The 20,999-nt window shown below is 37.2% G+C and overlaps 1 long non-coding RNA gene across 1 annotated transcript in view; it reads left to right on the forward strand.

Moving 5' to 3' along the window:
- LOC120614019 (uncharacterized) overlaps positions 1 to 20,999 on the forward strand; it is a 185,952-nt gene that overhangs the window by 60,353 nt on the left and 104,600 nt on the right. The gene's annotated exons all lie outside the window — the stretch shown is intronic.

Below are 20,999 nucleotides of genomic sequence, written 5' to 3' on the forward strand. Positions count from 1 at the left end.
CCTATGTTGCCGTCTAGAATCAGAAAAGATTGGGGTTTAATGTTGCCGTATACTAACTGTGTGATCTTGCGGGAGTTACTTTCTTTGTGATTCAGTTTCCTTACCTGTAAAACAGGAATGATAATCATGGCAGGTGCTCCAATATGTTGCTGTGGGAATTAAATGAGATAATGCATTTAATAAATAGTATTGCCCCAGGCCTGGGACATTGTCAAGACTTGATAATCATTGGTCATTATAATTTTCACTAGTACTACAACTGTCTGCATTGTTGTCAAGAGCAGAATAAATGTATGAGATTGAATAAACAATTTTTCAATGGCAAACCTATCCATCTTTTGCTGTTAGTTGTCGTCTTTAGAATGCCTACCTTTTCCAAAGTACTTGCTTTTTTTTTTTTTTGACTGTTTTTGATGATTATTTGATCATCGTCATCATCATAATACATTTCTCAAACATATAGCATGGTTAAGTTACCAGGGTTGAATTGACTAATTTTATTTTATAGCGTTTTTCTTTTCTTTTTTTCTTTCTTTCTTTTTTTTTTTTTTTTTTTTTAACAGTCTCAAGCTCCACTGACTGAGCTATAGGGATATGGAGTTTTTTTAAAAAAACAGAAATATTTGACTTTTAGCAATATTTTTAAATCAGTTATTTATTCAGCAAGTAATTATTGAGTGGCTACTATGTGCTAGCACTGTTCTAGGCACTTGGGACATACAAAACAAAGTCCATGCCATGAGTCCTAGTTAAACCTAAGATAACATAATGGTAAATTATATTGTATGTTAGAAGGTGGTAAGGACTTCGGAAAAAGAAAAAAAAAAAGTAGGGCAGGGTAAGGAGAGTTGGGAACACGTAGGCCAAGTTTTGTTTTATTTTAATGCCACGTAGCAGCCCCCACCCACCAAATTCTTTATGCTGTGGAGGCAGGCCTTAGTATCTGGAGAAAGATAACTGAACCCTGAAAAGGGCTGATCTTTCAACCACGGTTTCCTGCTCTGTGTTCTGTTGCTTTCCAGTGGGTCCTAGCAGCCTAGCTCAAGTACATAGCTTAATTCCTGCCTGCTACCCATCTCAGCAGATCCATTTTTTTTTTGACAGGTCAGAACCAGGCCCATCCAATCCCTCCCACCCATAACCCAACCAGAGGCAGATGAAAAGTGACATTCCCAAGCATGAGCAATTCCTCTCCTCCCTGTGGTTTTCTGGGATTTTGGGCAAATGAGAGGGAACTCCGTCTGGATGTGAGGCGGAGGCCCCGGTTTTCTAGTCTTTCTTGTAGGAATTCCAGTTTTCATTCCCAGGTGAGCTGCCAGAACTCTCAGGCATAAGGTAGCGTTATCATTAATCTCCCAACCAGGGCTCCTATTAATGTGTCACTGCAACAACCTATTTTCTTATACCAGTTCCCACCCCTCTGATATACTGGACATGTGTCAAAAAAATCAGAAGCCATCCATATCTTACCTTACATTAGGAAGAGTCATGTAGAAATGTCCTTTCATTACCAGGACACTCATGTCAAAAAGAATCGACTTATTGTCAGCGTTTCTAACCTAACAATGTTAATGGAGCCTTTAGACATCCTTTCTCCTCATTTGTTTCTTAGATGCCTATCAAGGAGACAGTTGCCGGAGAGTTTCCAAGCTCTGGGGAGCTCAGTGTATGTGTATTAAATGACAGCACTCTAGGCTGCTTATTATAAAGGGATCCAGGGGTAGGTGGGAGGATTGAGATGGTGGGGAGAAGGCGTGCTTTTGGCAGGATGCCAGGGTGGTAAGAGACTCCAGGCAAGACTGCAGGCTCTAAAGCTAGCTATTGTTTGTCCCCTCTCCTATTCTCCCTTCCAGAATTTTCTAGCACTGCATAGCAAATATGTTTACCTAATGAAAGTAATCTTTAAAACCGTTCTCAGCAATGTTTAAGATATAACCTCTCTCCCTTAATTCGTACATGTAGTTCATTTTTTTTTTTTCCTTGAGACAAAGGAGGAACTAGAGGGAGAAAGCCTTGGCTGGAGAGTTTTCTAGGCCCTTCAGACAGTGCCTGATGCTGGGGCGGAGGGCTTTCAGGCCAGGGCTGCTCTCGGAAGAACCAACTCCCGGCCAACATGCCGCCAGCCACCCGGTGCTGATCACAGTAATGAGACGACAGGCTGATGTTAGTGAATAAAGCAATGAGCCATTTCCCCTGTAGAAGTTACACAAATGCCTCTTCCTAACAGCATGAAACTATTGGAATTTTTCTAGGACATGCCCATGAACTTTTATAGTAAATCTCTTTCACGAACAGATAATTCATCCTTCTTTCTTTTAAAATGCAATGTTTGTGCTTCTTAGGTCTGTAGTCCTAATCAACCCCACTCATGGACAGTTGAACTCTGTCCACTCATTGTGATTCAGAAAGATATAACTGTCAACTGTGTGCAAAGTCCTTTCATAGCCTTTAGGATTCCCCTCTCATCAGCCCCTGGCAGGTAGAGAGTAGGCTGATGGTCTAGGTTTGGCCAACTAGGTGCCCCCTCCTGGGCCTTTGGTGGTGAGCCAAAACGAAAATATACATTTGGAAGGAATTATCCATGCTGGTAGCACCTTGCGGCAGTGGCTGCAACTTTCCATGGTGATGGCACTGGGATCTAGCAGTGGCCGTGTTCTCCCTGGGGTGCTCCTTTTGCAATCGGATTCCTTGGATATGACTTGTATTTTCCTGGCTTTTGAATTTGGGGGCTAATACTTTGTCACCAGACAACCTTTTAAGAGCACCTGTCTGCTTAAGTTAACAAGAATTTGTTTCTGACCATTAGAGACGCGTTATCTTATTGAAGTCCATCTTCAGCACTGAGAGTGTGCGATGCCACATGTCACTTTTTACATTTTATAAACTTAGGACAAAGTGGAGGCTCAGCAAGGACAATAAGTTGCCCACGTTTTCACTAGTGAGTGGCAGAGCCGAGACTTGAAGTGAGCCCGTGAGACCTATGGAGGCTGGGTCCATGTCTTATTTCATGTAACAAATGTAATATGTCCAGGGCTTGGCAAAGGACCAGACTCAAGAATATTCGGGCTCCGCATTCAGCCTACAGTATTATCTCTGTGTGGTGGGAGAGACTGTGACCTGCTGTACATTCGGGCATTTCTAAGACAGAAACGCTGGTTGTTTTTCTGTAGAATTGGCAGGAAAGCCAGAGTGCAGCAGCCACCACACCTACCTTTCTGTCCAAACCGATCCCATTATTCAGTGCTGTTAAAGGGGGGTGTAGGCAGGGAGAGGCATTCTGGGAAATAGAGACCATAAAGCCAGGAGGGTGGAATGTTATTAGCTTTATTATTTCGTTAGTTAGCTTTTAGCGAACATGCCTAAAATGGTTGCTGTGTACCAGTGCCTGACATATATCTATCTCATTTCATTCGAACAATGGTTGACAATATGATGTAGATGCTTTTATTGCCCTTATTTTACAGATGAGGAATCTGAGACTGAGAGAGGCGAAGTTCCTTGACCCAGGTTTACAGCCAGTGCATACAGCACCGAGTATGACTGATGTCATGGCCCAACTCCTGACCAATATATCACACCAATGGGACTTGTTGACATTTGGGTCTGGGGTTTGTTGATGATGGTTGACTGCTTTTGAGCACATTTCATTAAAAAGAAAAGTACAGAATTGCTTATGTAATTCCAAGATCATGGTCTGGAAAGAGTTACCCCCTCCCCCACTATTTTTATTTTTTGTTGGAGAAAGCTGAAATTTGGAAGTCTTGGCAAAGAGAGTGTTAATGTGCTAACATCAAATGAATTCCATGGATTTTCTATTCATTAAGGCCCATTTCCCTGCACATAACTCACCTCAGCTTGGTTATACTACTCCAGGGTATGCTAGTAAAAGGGGGTAAAATGGGGAAGCCAGCCAGAAAGAGGTGTTTTTGGCTGCAAAAATCAACTTACACCTACCACCAAAGAAAAACAGAAAGGCTTTGCCAAACAGTAAATATCAAGTTCATTGCCTAAACCCCAGAAGAAAACGTATTAAGCAATTTATGATACCTTTTTTGGGTCTATAGTCACCTGATACTACTTGGCTGTGAATTTTGGGAGTTGCAATTCAGCAATTGGGAGGTGAATCCAAGCAAAAATTCTGGTCATTTCACAGTTTGACTAAAGTATGGGAGACAGCGAAATGGGAGTCCCTTTGCATTATATAGTGAAGTGTATGTATATCTATTCATTCACTCAATTTACTATGTACCTCCTATATACTGGGCAGTCTTTTAACATGAGAGATAAAGCAGTTACCTAGATTTGCAATCTCCCTCTCTTACAGAGCTTATAGTCTGGCTAGGGAAGATGGATCAAATTAAGAAATGAATAAATGAATGATTTCAGAGAGTAATAAGAGACTTGAAGAAAATAAATCAAGTGCTGTGATGGAGGGTGTCAGGTAGAGAGAGAGTAATTGAAATTGGATGGTCTGGAAGGTCTCCCTGTACCAAAATGTTAAGAAAAAGCCAGCTGTTCAAGGTCTAGAGCAAACGTTCTAGATAGAGGGTCAGCAAGTGCAAAGGACTCCATGGAAACGGAACTTGGTGCATTGGAAATAACTATGCGCCAGAGCCTAGTGGGAGAAGGAAGAGAGAGAAGGGTTGGGGTCAGAGGTCAACAGAGCAGATCATGCTCAAGAGTCTGTTCCTTCACTTAGGAGCAGTGAGAGGCACTTGAGAGCATTCGGGTGACAGGGTTGATATGTCTGCTTGACAATGATTGAAGGCTCCTTGGGCAGTATCAGTAGAGGGTGGTTTGGAGAGGCCTGGAGATAAAAGCGGGGAGAAGGGGTAGAGAGCGGTAGCCGGAAGGTGGGAGAGGCAGTGTGTCCTAAAGTGGTTTTAAAGCCCAGCTTCACATGCATGTCACGTTTGAAACTTCTTAGAAATACGGTTACCTGGGATCTATCCTTGAAGATTCTGACTCAGCAGGTCAGGGAAAGGCATCTGTTTTTTTAAGAAACAAGGAATGGGATTCTGAAACCTAGCCAGGGGTTGAGAACGACTGGTTTGAAAGTGTTTTCACATTCACTATTTCTTTTGATTGTCCCGCGGTCTGTGACGTAGCTGTTGTTGCTGCCCCGTTTCACGGGTGAGGGCACTGAGGCTCACAGAGGGGAAGCGGCTTATTTAAGATCACACAGTGAGCCGATGCCAGAATTCCGTTCTCTATATGCAAAGCCAATGCGCTTCCTCTTACCTCACCACATATTCCTGAAAGTAACCAGCACGTTGGTTGGTTATTGTCTTTAAAAATCCAAGATAGGGAAGGGCGATTACCAATCAGTAAGCAACAAGCATAATGGAAATTTGGAGACAAAGTGGGATCCCATGGCTGGAGGGTGGAGTAAGGAGGCATTTCTGCATGATGTTGTTTAGGAAGACGGACCAGACGGCATAGAATCTGAAGGGGTGATGAAAATAGGTTTGAGGGGCTACATGTGGGAGAGTTTGGAGGGAGGGTGGTAGAGATGGTTAGGTGTGGAGAGATGAAGATGCGTCCATGAACCAATACTCTAGTGGATGTCAGTTGTTTTTTGGCTGTTTAGCATCCATTTCAATTTCTTTTTGGAGAGTGAGAGGTGGACATTTCTTCTCTGTTGGTCCTCTACCAAGATGCTTTGAATTGCCTGAGCCCTGTTCATTTTAAGTTTGGATTTGCAACCTTCCTTTTGATCCTGAGATAATTTATGTCTTCTAACGAATCCTCTTTTTGCTGTACGTGTCCAGAATCAGTTTCTATTGCTTTCAACAAATTATACCTACTGTTGATATGGTGACCATTTAGAGAAGGAGGACTGGGTATGCAATTCTCTCTAAGTTGGCATGCAGGCTAAATCTGCATTCTTCCACCCTGCTCCAACCTCTCTATATCTCTCCCTGATTTCAGCTCTTGTGAAGATCACTGACTTCTTCTCTGGGATGCATGCTCTCCATTTATTTACAGTGAAATGAGGGTCAACAAGGAGAGACATTGTATATTCGAGAAGGATCATTTATTTAAAATATTCTTCATTTAGCAGCCAGAGTGATTTTTTTTCATGATGGAAATCTGATCATAGCACTTCAATGCTCAAAACTCTTCAGTGGCTTCCTGTTGGCAATTAGTGTAATGATGAACCCAATAAAGTGCCTACAAGGTCCCAGAAGATGTGACTCTTACTAGGATTCAACCTCATCTTGTCATACTTTTGTTATCTATACTCTAACCACGCATATGTTTTTGTAGTTCCATGTAGGTACTATGCTCTAGCTGCCACAGGGCCTTTGCACATTCGTTTTCCTCACTCGAAAGACTCGTTCTTTTCCATTTTGCCTTTTAGTTTATTCTTTCCACTTCAGAACTGCATCGCTTCCCCAGATAAGCCTTATCTGACCGTTCTTACTAGGTTAAATTTCAGTTTTCTCCTCTTTCCCTGCCCCCCACCATCTCCTCCCCTGCAAGGAATCACACGCATCTCATTTGAAGCACCGGTCACAATGACAACCTCACCTTTGTTCTGGCCCCTACTAGTCAGTAAATTCTGTGAAAGCAGGCCCCTGACTGTTTTTACATCACTGTGTTACAAGTTCACAGTACAATGCTTAGTACATAATGATAATAATAATAATAATAATAATAATAATAATAGCAATAGTACCTACCTTTTCATATTATGAACTGTTTTAAACTCCTCACATATATTAAATCCTTTAGTCTTCTCAACAACCTTATGAAGGAGGTTCCACCATCATTCCCATTTAAATATGGGGAAACAGAGATACGGAGATGCTATATGACTAGATAAAAGACACAGTTAAAAAGTATTGGAGCCGAGATGAAAACCTACGCAGAGTTGGCACTGTTAACTATAACGCTGTCTTCCTTCTGTGTATAATAGGTGTTCAATAAGTGTTTGTTGCATGAAGAAATGAATGAGGCTATGAACAAATGAACACGTGACTCCAGAAATCTGGAATAGAACTCCCAAGGCCTGAGTTCGATTCCAGCTCTGCCTGACACCTCTGTATAATTTCCTCCTTAAAGACTTCCATTCCCTTTGTGTGAACAAGGGGAAGCGAGACAGACAAGAGTTAAGCACAATCTGTGACTTCAAGCTGGCCTCACTTGAAAGACCACATCTGGATTCAGCTCTTGAGCTTTGAAAACTTAAAACAAAAATGGCCAAGGTAGAGAGCTTATTCCCTAGATCCTAAGGGAACTCAGGGCCTCTGGGAGATGGAACAATAAAAGGAAAGACCATCTGAATGGAGCCTACATTGCGCTTCCAGACCCAGCAAGGAAAGTCTGATAGCTCTTTCTCTGCCTATCATTTTGGGTATCGCATATGGTAGGATTTAGATAATTATCAGCAATCACTTCCTTCTTGAGATATATTCATTATTAGCAGTTGTGAATGCGTGCTGGAGAAACCACAGAGTTAATTTTCCCCTTTCGTAATGTAGTTATACAAAAGTCTCATTGCATTAATACTTTCGCAATTGTGCTGTAACTGAAGCCGCAGAAAACTGCTCACTGGGGATCCTGAGCCTCGCAAACAAGTCTCTCTAAGTCTGCATGGAAAATGCATACGTACTCCTTTGTTGCTAGTTAAGCTTGCTGGGACATTAATGCATGCCTCCTACAGCATTTTGGACCCAGGCCCCAGGCCCAGGACCCCATCCCCACCCCCAAAGCTGCCACCAGGGTCCTGTGTGCCTCCTAAACACTTGGCTGCGGCACTTGGGACATTTTATTGAGGCAGCTTTACTGGAAGGATCCAATTACAGGGTATGGCAAGTTAGATTCAGTGCCCCGGTTAACAATGCTGTGAGAACACCGAGGCTCTGGCCCTTCCTGTGCAAAAGAAATGAACAGACGTAATGGCAAACAGCCCCTGATATGGCTGCTGCTTCTGGCCGTGGACACTCCACCGGGTTTTTAAAAAAATCTTTTATATTTTTATTCATGTATAAAAAGCAGTACATCATAGTTGCAGGGAAAAAAAGTGAAACACTAGGAAGTAGAAAGAATAAAAGTAAATCTCTCCCCTTCTCCCCTTAAAATCCCGCGTGCTTCCCCCAAGGTAAGCACTGTTTTCAGTTTGTCGTATATCCCTCTAGATCTTTCTTTATTGCATTTACAAACAAAATTATATTATTCTTTAAAAATTTCTATCCACATTTTCTATGACTTTGTTTTTTGCCTTAACAATACATCATGAACATTTTCCACATCAGTGCATACAAGTCTACTTTATTCTTTTTAACGGATGCATTGCAATTTGTATGCCTCTATTTCAATGTCTCTATTTCATTTCTCTTAGCCATTCCTTTTATTGATACATATTTAGATGTTCCTAAAATTAGCTATTACGAGTAATGCTGTAATGAATATCTTTGTAGTTTCTTCGAGTGTGCTGTGCACACATGCAAGCGTTTCTATAGGGTAAATTCCGGAGGATTATTTAGGAGTATTAAATGAAAATAATTAGTTCTAGAATGTTCAAATTCAGGTTTTCCCTAGAGTTCAAACAAATCTTCTGAGAGGTTTGTTTTTTAAAAAATACAGTTAAAAAAAATAAAATAATGCTACGATTGCATGACAGATCCACATATTTACCCTATTACTATTCCTTATCCAGCCAATTCAACCGCCAACCCCACAGGTAACCTCTACTGTTAGTTTCTTAGCTATCCCAAAGCCTTTTATGCACAAACAAGCGAATGTGAATGTACTTTCGTATTTCTTCCCCCAGTTTTACATAAAAGGCAACATATTTTATGCACTAATCTGATCTTGCCATTTTCTCTGACCCATACATCAGATAGGTCTTTCCATATAAATACATGAAGAGCTTTTTCATTACTTTAAACAATTTTAATTAATAGACATTTTTAGAACAGTTTTAGGTTTACAGAAAATTTGCGTAGAAACTACCAAGATACAGAGCACGGAGTTTCCATATTCCGCCTTCGTCCTCCCCTACCATTTCCCCTATTCTTAGCATCTTACATTGTAAGTGTAAGTGACACAACTGATGAACAATTATTGTGAACAACAGTCCGTAGTTTACATTAAAGTTCACTCTCTGTGTTGTACACTTGTACGAATTTTGAAAAATTGCAGTAATGTCATGTATCAACCCTTATAGTATCATGCAGAATAGTTTAATTGACCTAAAAATTCCCTCCCCGGCAACTACTCATCTGTCCTCTGTCTATAGTTTTGCCTTCCCCATAATGTCTTATAGTTGGAATTAAATCTCTTTAGATATTCAGAATGGCCTTTTCAGAATGGTGTCTTTCTTAACAACATGCATAGAAAATCCCTCCATGTATTTTCATAGCTTTTGATAGTTTTTTTGTTTGTTTGGTTTGTATGGCTGAAAGACTTGTATGCATACACCACAGTTGGTATATTCATACCGCTATTGAAGGACATCTTTGTTGCTTCCAAGTTTTGGCAACTCTGAATAAAACTATTATAAACATTCATGTGCAAGTTTTTGTGTGGACATAAGTTTCGTACCAGGGATTGCAATTGCTGGATCATACGGTAAGATTTGTTTGGATTTGTAAGAAATTGCCAAACTGTCTTTTAAAGTGGCTGGGCTTTTTTGCATTTCCATCAGCAATGAATGAGAGTTTCTGTTGTTCCATGTCCTTGCTAGCATTTGGTGTTGTCCAAGTTTTGAATTTCAGGCATTCTTATAGATGTGTAGTGTGATCTCATTGTTGTTTTAATTTTGCAGTTACCAAATGACATATGATGTGGAGCTCCTTTTAATGTGCTTATTTGCCATCTGTATAACTTCTTTGATTAGGTGTCGCTTTAGAATTTTTGCTTATTTTTAAATTTGGTTGTTGTTTTATTGTTGAATTTTAAGAGTTCTTTGTATATTTTGGATACAACTCCTTTATCAGGTAGGTTTTGCAAATATTTTCTCTCAGTCTGTAATTGGCCTTTTCATTTTCATCAATGTCTTTTGAAGAAGTTTTTTATCTTAATAAAGTCCAACTTCTTTTTTTCTTTCATGGATTGTACTTTTGGTTTTATAACTAAAAACTCATCACCAAACCCAAGGTTACCTAGATTTTCTCCTGTGTTTTTACCTACAAGTTTTATAAATTTGATTTTTACTTTTAGGTCTATGATTCATTTTGAGTTAATTTTTGTAAAAGGTATAAGGTTTATTTCTTTGCCTGGGATATTCAGTTGTTTCAACATTATTTGGTGAAAAGAAAATCCTTTAATTATTGAATTGCCTTTGCTCTTTTGCAAAGATCAGTGGACTATATTTGTGTGAGTCCGTTTCTAGGCTTTCTGTTCTGTTCCATGATCCATTTATCTATTCTTTTACCAATACCACACTGTCTTATTTACTGTAGCTTTATAGTTAAGTCTTAAATTTGGGTAATGTCAGTCCTCTGACTTTGTTCTTCTTCAGTGTTGAGTTGGCTATTGTGGGTCTTGTTCATTTTTACGTAAACTTTAGAATCACTTTGTTGCTATCTACAAAGCGACTTGCTAGGATTTTATTAAGATTGCATTGCATCTCTAGATCAATTTGGGAAAAATTGACATCTTGATAATCTTGAGTTTTTCTACACGAACAGAGAATATTTCTCCATTTACTTAGATATTTGATTTCTTTCATCACAGTTTTGGAATTTTTCTTATATGGATCTTGTACATATTTTGTTATACTTATGCCTAAGTATTTCATTTTAATGGGATGCTTATGTAAATGATGCTGTATTTAAAATTTTAAATTCCCATTGCTCATCGCTGGTATGTGGGGAAGTGATTGACTTCTGTATATTACCTTTATATTCTAAAACCTTGCTATAATCTCTTATTAGTTCCAGGGATTTTTCTGTTGATTTGGGGGGACTTTATATATAAACAATCATGTCATCTATGAACAAAGACAATTTTATTTCTTCCTTCCCAATCTGTATACCTCATTTCTTTTTCTTGTCTTATTGTATTAGCTAAGTTTTATTACATAGTGATCAGAGATTTTTATCTCTATATTTATCGAGGGTTTGTGGGGCCTAATAAATGGTTACTTTTTAATGAATATTTATAGGCACTTGAGAACAAAATGGGTTGTCTAGGTTTAGAGCAGGGTTTGATATATATGAATCATATCTATTTTAATATGTTATTTAGATTTCTATCATTATTAATTTTTCTCAATATATTGTTAATAGAACTCTCAAATATTGAAAAAGCTAAAGGACTTTTACAATAGCTATTTATATTTTCACCATCTGGGTTTTATAATTAATATTTACTGTACTTGCTTTATCACATACCTATCCATCTATCCATCACTCTATCTATTCTTCAATCTCTTATTTTTGATATATTTAAAAATAAGTAGTAAACATCAGTACAACCTCTGCCAAATACTTCGACATGCATATTATTAATCATAGTTCAATATTTGTTCACAGTTCTTTTTTCTTTTGAGGTAGTTTGCATACAGTGATATCTTACAGATATTGCTCACTGCCTTTTGCCATTGAATATTAAAGTAGAAAAATCTGAGAGCATTTTTCTTCACCTTATAAGTGATTTAATCATTTTACTGACTCCAGAGGATTTCTTCTTTGTCATTAAAATTCAGGAATTTTCCAGATATTATCATTGTTTATCTTCCCATATCAATCTTTCCTGGCACGTGGTACCATCTTCCAATGGGTAAATTCAAGTTATCTTTTTAAAACTAAAGTTTTCTTAAACCATATTTTCCATTATATGTTCTGGTCCATCGTTTTTGTTTTATTTAGCATGGACTTTAGTTACGTCTTTGCCGTATCCTCTTATCCTTTCTTTGATATCTATCTTTAGTCATTAATTCTTTTAAACTCTTCGTTCCATTTTTTTTGATGTTTCTTATTTGCTGTCTATTATTCTCTTACTGAACATTCTGCAGTGTTTATTCTCTCATTAGTTCATTCAATATTGGATGACTTTTTAAATTCAATATTTTGACTTTTTAAAATTTTCTTTGTATTTCTTACTGAGGTCTGCCAGCTCACTTTTTATCTTCTCCTGTCTTACCATTCATTACCCAAGATTCTGCATTTCTGCTTTGTAGTATGCTTTTGTAGGAATGATTGCTTCACTGTTATTTTTAAATTCATGATATGATGTCTAATCACTTTTTAAAAATCTCTTTCATGGTAACATTTTTCTAGTGAATGTTCTTTCTTTATCTATTGGTGAATTTTACTGCTCTTTTCCACCTTTTTTTCCACAGTACTTTTGCTGCGCTTATTCCATTATTATTATCGTTATTATTATTATCATTATATTTATCATTATTTATTATTATCAGAGCTGTGCTTATTCATTTTTTATTATTTATCATTAAATCATTTTGGATTTTCTGTGACTAGACATTTGCAGGAGGTTCAGTGTGGGGGTGCTGGACAGTCCTCCAAGTATGGGACTGTGTCATATACATCTCTGGGTCCTTAAGGATCCACAAACAGGCACAAACCCTGAAATAGTAGTGCTAAAGAGGATTAGGCATGAAGCAAAAAAGGAAATGATAAGTTTCCTCTGAATATATTTATACGTTGTAGACTCAATAACTTGTGCTTCTTTTGCTGTTGTTAATAAATATGTCTTTAGTTAACATAAAGCATAAGGGGAAAGTTTTATTACTTTAGGTTGCCTGGGTCTTTTTGTGTACATCTAACACTGTCATTTGCTCCTAGTAGGTGTGCAATAATAGTTTGCATAATTGAATTCTTGGATAGAATGGATTGTAATAGAAGAAAGGAGAAAAAGTATAACTAAAGCTCTTTTCATTTTACCATGTAAATCGTCCTCATAATCATGTGAGTGAGGAGTTCTTCTATGCCAAGATCCCATGCCAGGCACTCGTATAAATAATTTAACGAAAAAGACAGACGTCTTGTCTTCCAGCTAATGACAAAAGTTGTGAAATAACACTGGATTGTTTCTGAGCGTCGGAGCTTAAGTTTTTTTCTTTTTAAAAAATATTTTGGAATCCTCTTTTATGACCTAGAATCTATTAGATTGGGCAAAAGTTTACTCTCAAGTTCATAAACTCGGTATTATTTATTGTACGTTTTATAATTAACTATGTATTTATGCTAAAGGATACATCTTGCAAACAAGTTTAGTTTTTGATCAAAAAAAAAAAAATTCAATCGAGGTGAGTAAATTCATGGGATTCTTTCTGCTGCTCACTTATTGCTGTTTAGCTCTCTCATCATGGCCGTGTGTTTGAGGGCCTGATCTGGAATCTTACTATATGAACTTTTCAGTATAGGTGTAAATTCTATTTTTTATTCTCTTCTTTAAAGTAAAGAAGTCTTATCTTTGCAGTATATTTTTATTTGCTTTATTCAATACTACCAGACATTAGATGGTTTTAGCCTTCCCAAGGTTCAAAATCTTACCAAGTGTGCGAAGCAACAGTGCGGCCTCTTGCTTTGTAGATGATTACTGAAGCTCTCCCATGCTGGTGCTGTGAGCATCCCCAGTTAGAGCATTTATCGATGCAAAGAATCAGAAGCCATACTGGGAAGGCTAGAGCGATCAAAAATCTCTCTGGTTCAAGGAATCAGGGTGTCAGACATCTCTTTCTTAAGGGAACTACTCTCTGTGGACCGAGGGAGTGTGCCTTTTTATTCATATGATGGATTTGGGGTTCTGAGATGTGTGCGTGTGTTTAATTTTATGATAAGAAGTGGTCTGATGAGAAAAAAAAAACCCTCTTATTTTATTAAAAGCAACACCTGTTTTACTGGGGAAGGGCAGGAAGTACAGATGGACCATGTGGCTAATTTGGCTAAGTGGCCAAATCAATGCTCAGTGGCATATTTGAAAGCAACCAGTTTGAAAGTAGAAACTGACTTGTCCATTTAAAAAAGGGGGTGGCGGCAAGAAAAGACATCTTTGGAAATTAAATCTGCTTAATATGGCTTAAAAGCATTAAAGATAATAAAATAACAATGCTGTTTCCACAGACTGACTCTCTTGCTAAAGCGACACCAAAGCATCATTCAATTTTCCAGATGCATGGACTAGTTTTCAAAAGATAGATTCATGTTACCCTGCAAAGCTCCCAAACAAATAATGTCTCTTTATTGGAAGCAAATGAAGAAAAAGGAGGATCTGTGGGGGAGTGGGAGCTACATAATTGTATTAATGTGTAAACTCAGCAGCTCAGTTAGGGATCCGTGAGAGGGCTGGTCGCCCTGGCTTTGGGCGGAGAGAAGCTGTGATCAGAGCTACTGGATAGGGTGGCCTTGTTAGTGAGTGAGAAGATGATGGGGAAAATCGCAGAGCCCTAACTCAAGAATTCATCCAGGATTGGGTTTAAATTAGTTTGACTTCGCTCTGGGGACCCAGAAGACCTTAGAGGTTGGTGGTCTGACAGAGGAGGTAGGAACGGGACTTGGTGAGATAGGAGAATGTAGCTCCTAACAGTTCAGACTCTGCTCTTTAATAGTCGTGTAAGTTTGCACTACCAACCCAATCACTCTGATTTTGTTTTTTTGTTTTTGTTTTTTATTTTATTATTTTTTGTCTATAAATGGGAATACAACCAGCATTTATTTCATAAGCTATTTGGAGAAATTTAAAAATGCTAACGTGTACAAAGCATTTAGAAAATTAAAATAAAAATATGGCATTGGAGGAGAGCTCCATGGATACCTTGGACCATCAGAAAGACTAAGGAGTGTGTCCTTGAGCAAATTAAGCCTGAAACATTGCTGGAGGCAAAAATGATAACACTGAAGCTGTCCTCCTTCAGACCCATCACGAGAAGGCAAGGTTCTTCTGAAAAGACAATAATGTAGGGAAAATAGAAGGCAGTGAGAAAAGAGGAAAACCAAACATGAGATGGACTGATTCCATAAGAGAAAACACAGGCATGAGTCTGTAGGAGCTGAGCAGGGCCATTGAGGACTGGACACTGTGGACATCACTCGTTCACAGGGTCGCCAGGGCCCAGAGCCCACTTAATGGTATGTAACACACACATTTAGCAAATTGTTGAGCATATAGTTAGGATACATAAATGTAAGCTGCTATGATATTGCTAAAAAAGTTATCATTGTCATCATCGTCATCATCATCATCATCATCATCATCATCATCACGGGATTTAAATTCAATGCACAATTTTCTCTTCATATTCACTAATTGTTCCTTCAGTCTACTCTTTCGAATACTTCTTCCCACATCTCATTTTCTCTATGTCAAAGAACTTGTATGGAAAACATGCATTTATTCATCTATCCATTATTCATTCATCCATCTATCCATCCATCTATTCAACAAAAATTTATTCAGAAGCTACTATGTGCCAGTCTCTATTGGAGCCAGAGATACACATCATGTTGAAAAAGGCAGATTCTTCCTTTCTAGGCATTTATGATCTGGTAGGAGACATACATATTAAGCAGACTAATTGAACTAGATTCTGCATATTTGAGAAGAGAGTGGGGTTTGGGCAATGGCTTTCTGGAAGAAGTGTTTAAGTTGAGATCTGGGGGACAAATAAGAATTACTTGGTTGAGGGAGAGTCAGGAATGCATAAGAGCAGGGACAAGTCTTCTGGGAAGGGAGAAGAGTATGCGCAAAGGCAGTCATGTGGGAAAGAGAATGGGCACTGCCTGTCCAGCGAGCCTGTGTGTGGGATGTGAAGAGAGGAATGTCCAGAGGTAGGGGAAGGTTGTAGTTAGACATGCAGGGCTTCGTTAAACACTTTCAGAGAGTATCCATTTTACTCTGAGGGCAACGAGAATAGAAAAAAAGAAAATCCTAGCATTTCAGTGAAAACACAGGTCTCCAGTTTTTTTCATGCCATTTTTATTTTAGTTATTCCATTTCATCCTCACAATAAGTCTAAGACATAGAGGAGGGCAGGCGTTGCTCCTTTCTGTAGCCAAGGAAACAGTGTCAGAGTCGTGTCCTCCCAGGTCACTGCCAAGTTCTATTTTATAAGGCAGCCTGATGATAAAAAGCATCTCTTCCCTTATAACTTCTCCCAATATAACTCTTTCTTCACTTTTAATTGATGGGACGTTGATGCCAAGATATTGTTCAAGGAGAACAATTTATAGAAAAAGACAAGCCCTTTCAGAAGGAAGGTGACCCATGATGGGCCCCTACAGCTCCAAAACCACTCAGTTCCATGGAGCTCAACATGCCTTGGCCTGCCTTCTCCATCTGGAAGCTCAGGCTGGGGCTGTTGGTGAAACCCATCGAGGAAACCGTGTGAGGTTAGCTCCATTATTCTCTGAAATCTTCTTCCCTTGGCACAGGAAGCTGTTAAAAATGAGTGGGAATTTGAAAAAGGTCCAAGTGCAGCAGAGCATAGAACACAGATATCAGGGAGAGTCCAAAAGCACAGAGAGCAAGCAATTTTAATCAGAGGTTCGTGGGTCTCAACCAGCCCAGGTGACCATAAAGAAGTCTATGCATACACACATAGTAAGTAAGCAAAACAAACAAACAAAACAAACAAACAAACAGACATTAAAAATAGTGCTGTGCCCAGCTTGGAATATTCCCAGCCAACAGAATACTCTTCATTTTCCTTCACCATCTTAATTATTTCTTTCTCCCTTGCTTTCTTATCTTTATGACAAGCCAGTGGATTCATGAACAAATCCTGACAACCAGGGAGAATGAATAGGGAATAATTGTTATAGGAGGCAACTTTTTTTTTTCCCTTTAAATTACAAGATTTTGGTATGAAGGATGCTACACTAGTTACTTGGAAGCAGAGAACAAGGAATTTCCTTCCAGATATAACAGATAACTAGAGTAACCACATAAGCCATTGTTGACTACTGAAAAACTATTTTTATTTTGAAATGATTTTAGACTTACATAACAGCTGCAAAAATATATAGTACCTGTAGGCTTTGTACAGTATATATTTATTCTAACAGCTTATGTAACCAAGGTATTAATTTTGGTACAATACTATTAACCAAAGTATAGGACTTACTTGAATTTCACCAGTTTTTCCACTAATGTTTTTTTTCTGCCCCAGAATTCTACATTGCATTTAGTTTTATGTTTCCTTAGTCACTTCTAATCAATGACAGTTCTTTTGTCTTCCCTAGACTTTTTTGACCTTGGCACGTTTGAAGAGTACTTGCCAGTTTTTTTGTAGAATGTTCCACAATTCTGATGTTCTCTCTTGATTATATTGAGATTATATATTGAGAAGAATACAATAGAGCTGATGTGCCCTTCTCTGGGTACAATTTAGGGGGTACATAGTGTCGATATACGTTGCCAATGACGTTGGCCTTGACACTTGGCTAACATCCATTACCTGGCTGACTGCCTGGACTTTCCACTATAAACTTTTGAAATTACTAAGTATTTTTGAGAAGATACTTTGGGATTATACAGATATTCTGTTTGTACCTAAACTTTTACTCACGAATTTAAACATCCATTGGTGGACCTTGCCTGCAGCCATTACTGCTGCAAAGTTCTAACAGTGATTTTCTATTTCTCTCATTCCTTTTACATGCATTCGTTGGAATTCTTCTGTAAGAAATTGTTATCACTTCTCCATTTATTTATTATTTATTCAGCATGGATTTGTGGACTTTTTTTGTTCTTTGGATTATAATTCAGTGTTATGATTATTTATTTTATTGCTCAATTGTTTGAATGTTAGGCATTGGCAGTATCTCCAGATTGGCTCCTGTGTCATTCTATATGCTCTCACTTTTTTTTTTCTTTTTGAACACTTCCTTCGTTTCTGGCACCACAAGATATTCCAGGCTCATGGTACATATTTCCCTGCTGAGTCCGGAAGTCACCCAGTTTTCCAAGAAGCCTGGTTCTTTTTAATGGAGAATATAATTAAGAAACCAATGTCTGAGTGTTAGGTCTGTATATTGCTACTGAAGTCTCAGTGTTTCTAGGTCTTCTTAGTGGACAGAACTAGGAAATGCATGTACGTGTACTAACTCATGCACACGTACGCATTTATATTTATTTATCTATCTACCTACCTATTATGTTTCTGTTTCAGCTTGATACCTCCAACTTCAATCCAGTACCATAGGGTTTATTCCAGTCTCCCCTTTTCTCATTTTAAACTACTTTCTCTGATAGTAAGAAACTTGGCTCTCATTATGTACACAATGTATATAGTTATTTGTTCAAACTTACACACAAATATAGTAGTTTCAGAATTTCTAATCCACACGCCTGTGCTAAACACATTTACTAGCGAGAGTATAGTATTTGTGGATAGTTCTTTCTGTCCTTAGCCTGATAGTATACTCTCAAAACAGTGTTTTCCAAAGTTACTTAGGCCAGCTGTCTTCTTCTCTAATCCCTTCAGTGTGGTTGTGTGATTCATTTGTAATTCAGTTAAATTTAGTTGCCGCAAGCTGCATTTCTTCTTCCCTACTACATACTGGTTTATTTTTTGCAATTACATAAAATATGGAAGTTTTGTGTTTAAGTTCATAGGAAAACTCCAAACTGTTTCCAAAATGACTTCCTATTTTACATTTCTACCAGCAATATATGTGAGGCCTAATTGCTTCACATCATTGTCTGAACTTGATATTGCATTTGTTGCTGTTGTTTTTCAGTTATTTTAATATTTATGTAGCAATATCTTCTTGTGGCTTTAATTTGCACTTCCTTAATGATTAATAGTGTTAGGCATATTTTAATATGCTTATCTGCCATTTATATATCTCCTTTGTTAAAGTATCTGCTTTTACCTATTGCCTATATTTTAAATTAGATTGTTTGTTTTTTATTATTGAGTTTTGAGAGTTCTTTACTGTGATATATTCTGGGTACAGCTCCTTTTTCAGAAATGAGATTTGCAGACAAGCCTATTCTGTGGCTTGTCTTTTTATTCTCTTAACAGTTTCCTTCACAGAGCAAAAGTTTTTAATTTTAATAAAGCCTAAATTATTTTTTCTTTTATGGATTATGCTTTTGTTGCTGTATCTAAAGACTTTTGCCTAACCCAAGGTCACACATATATTCTTCTCTGTTATTTATAGAAGTTTTATGCTTTTACATTTTAGATTTAGGTGCATGATCCATTTTGAGATAATTTTTGTATAAGGTGTGATGTATAGGTTAAAGTTCCCTTTTTTCATATGACTATCTAATTACTTAAGCATCATTTGTTGAAAAGACTCCATTTAATTGCCTTTGCATCTTTGTCAAGAATCGCTTGACTCCACGTGTGGGTTTATTTTCAGGTTCTCTATTCTGTTCATTGATCTATATGTCTATTGTGTCACCAGTACTACATGGTCTTGATTTATAGTAGCTTTATGTCTCAAAATGGGTAATGTAAGTCCTTCAGCTTTATTCTTTTTCAAAAATATTTTGTTTATTCTAGATCATTTGTTTCTTACAAACATTTAATAACTTTATAATCAGCTGATTGTTTTTTGTTGTATTTTTTTTTTAAGTCTGCTTGTATTTTGATAGGGGTTGCGATGAATCTATAGATCAAATGGGAGTGAATTGATATCAAAATAATATTCTCTTTTTCCAATCAGTTAACATTTTGTAATATTTTCTTTTTTAAGTGTTTGGTAAAAATCGCCAGTGTGATGATCTAAGCCAAGAATTTTCTTTTCTCTCTTTGGAAGGTCTTAAACCATGCTTTCACTTTATTTAACAAAGAGAGGACTTTACTGGTTATCTCTTTTTTCTTCAGTTTTGATAACTTATGTCTTTTAAGAAACTGAAACTTATAGAGTTCTTTGTAGTGTTCTCTTGTTTAATATCTGTAGGTTATACTGTGATATATTTTTGTTGTTATTCCTGATATTAATAATTTGTGTTATCTTTTGGTTAGTATGGCTAGAGATTTATGAATTTTTGACTATCTTTTTAAAGAACCAACTTTTAGTTTTATTGATATTTCTCTATTGTTTTTCAATTTCCAATTTTATTTTTCCATTTCAAGTTTAGTTTACTCTTCTCTTTTTGGTTTCTCAAGGTGGAGCCTTAGATGAATGATTAGAGTTCTTCTTTTCTTGTATAAGTGTTAAATGCTATTAGTTGCTGTTAAGCACTGCTTTAGCTGCAGCTCACAAATTTTGATATGTTGTTTTTGTATTTTGACACAGTTAAAACTACTTTATAAGTTTCTTTGAGACTTCCACTCTGTTCCATAGGTTGTGTAGAAGTGTATTGTTTAATTTCCAAAAATTTGGCTATTTTTGAGACATCTTTTAATGATTTTTAGTTTAATTCTGTTATAATGAGAACATATACTGTATGATTTGTGTTCTTTAATTTGTTGAGGTTTCCTTTATGGTTCTGAATATGGTCTATGTTATTGAATATTTCAGGAACACCTGAAAAGAAAGTGTATTATTCTCCTTTTGGGTGGAGTATTCTATGTAAATGTCAATTAAGTCTAGCTGGTCAATAGTGTTTTTCAGGTCTTTTATATACCCATACTGATTTTTGTCTACTTGTTTTTCAGTTACTGAGAGGGAAATGATGAAGTCTCCAACTGCAGTTTTGAATTTGTCTTTTTTTTTTTTTTCAGTTCTATCAGTTTTGGCCTCATATACTTTGAAACTCTTCAATTTGATTTGAATTAGTGTTATCAGGTCTTCTAAGAAAATTCACTTTTTTATCATTATGTATTTTCCCATTTTTATTCTTGATAATCTTTCTCATTCTAAATTCTACTTTGTCTGATATTACTATAGGTACACCACCTTCTTTTCTGTGGTGTTTGTAAGGTATATCTTTCTCCACCCTTTATGTTTAACTCATCTATGCCATTATGTTTAAAGAGGGTTTCTTGAAGAAAGAATGAGTTAGGTGTTGCTTTTTTATTTCATATGGCAATCTATGTCTTTTAATGATTGTGTTTAGACTATGTACATTTAATGTTATTATTTATATGACTGGTTTAAAATCTATCGTCTTGCCACCTCTCCTAT

Source organism: Pteropus medius, unplaced genomic scaffold (assembly GCF_902729225.1).
Source record: "Pteropus medius unplaced genomic scaffold, Ma_sr-lr_union100, whole genome shotgun sequence".
NCBI classification, from domain to species: Eukaryota; Metazoa; Chordata; class Mammalia; order Chiroptera; family Pteropodidae; genus Pteropus; species Pteropus medius.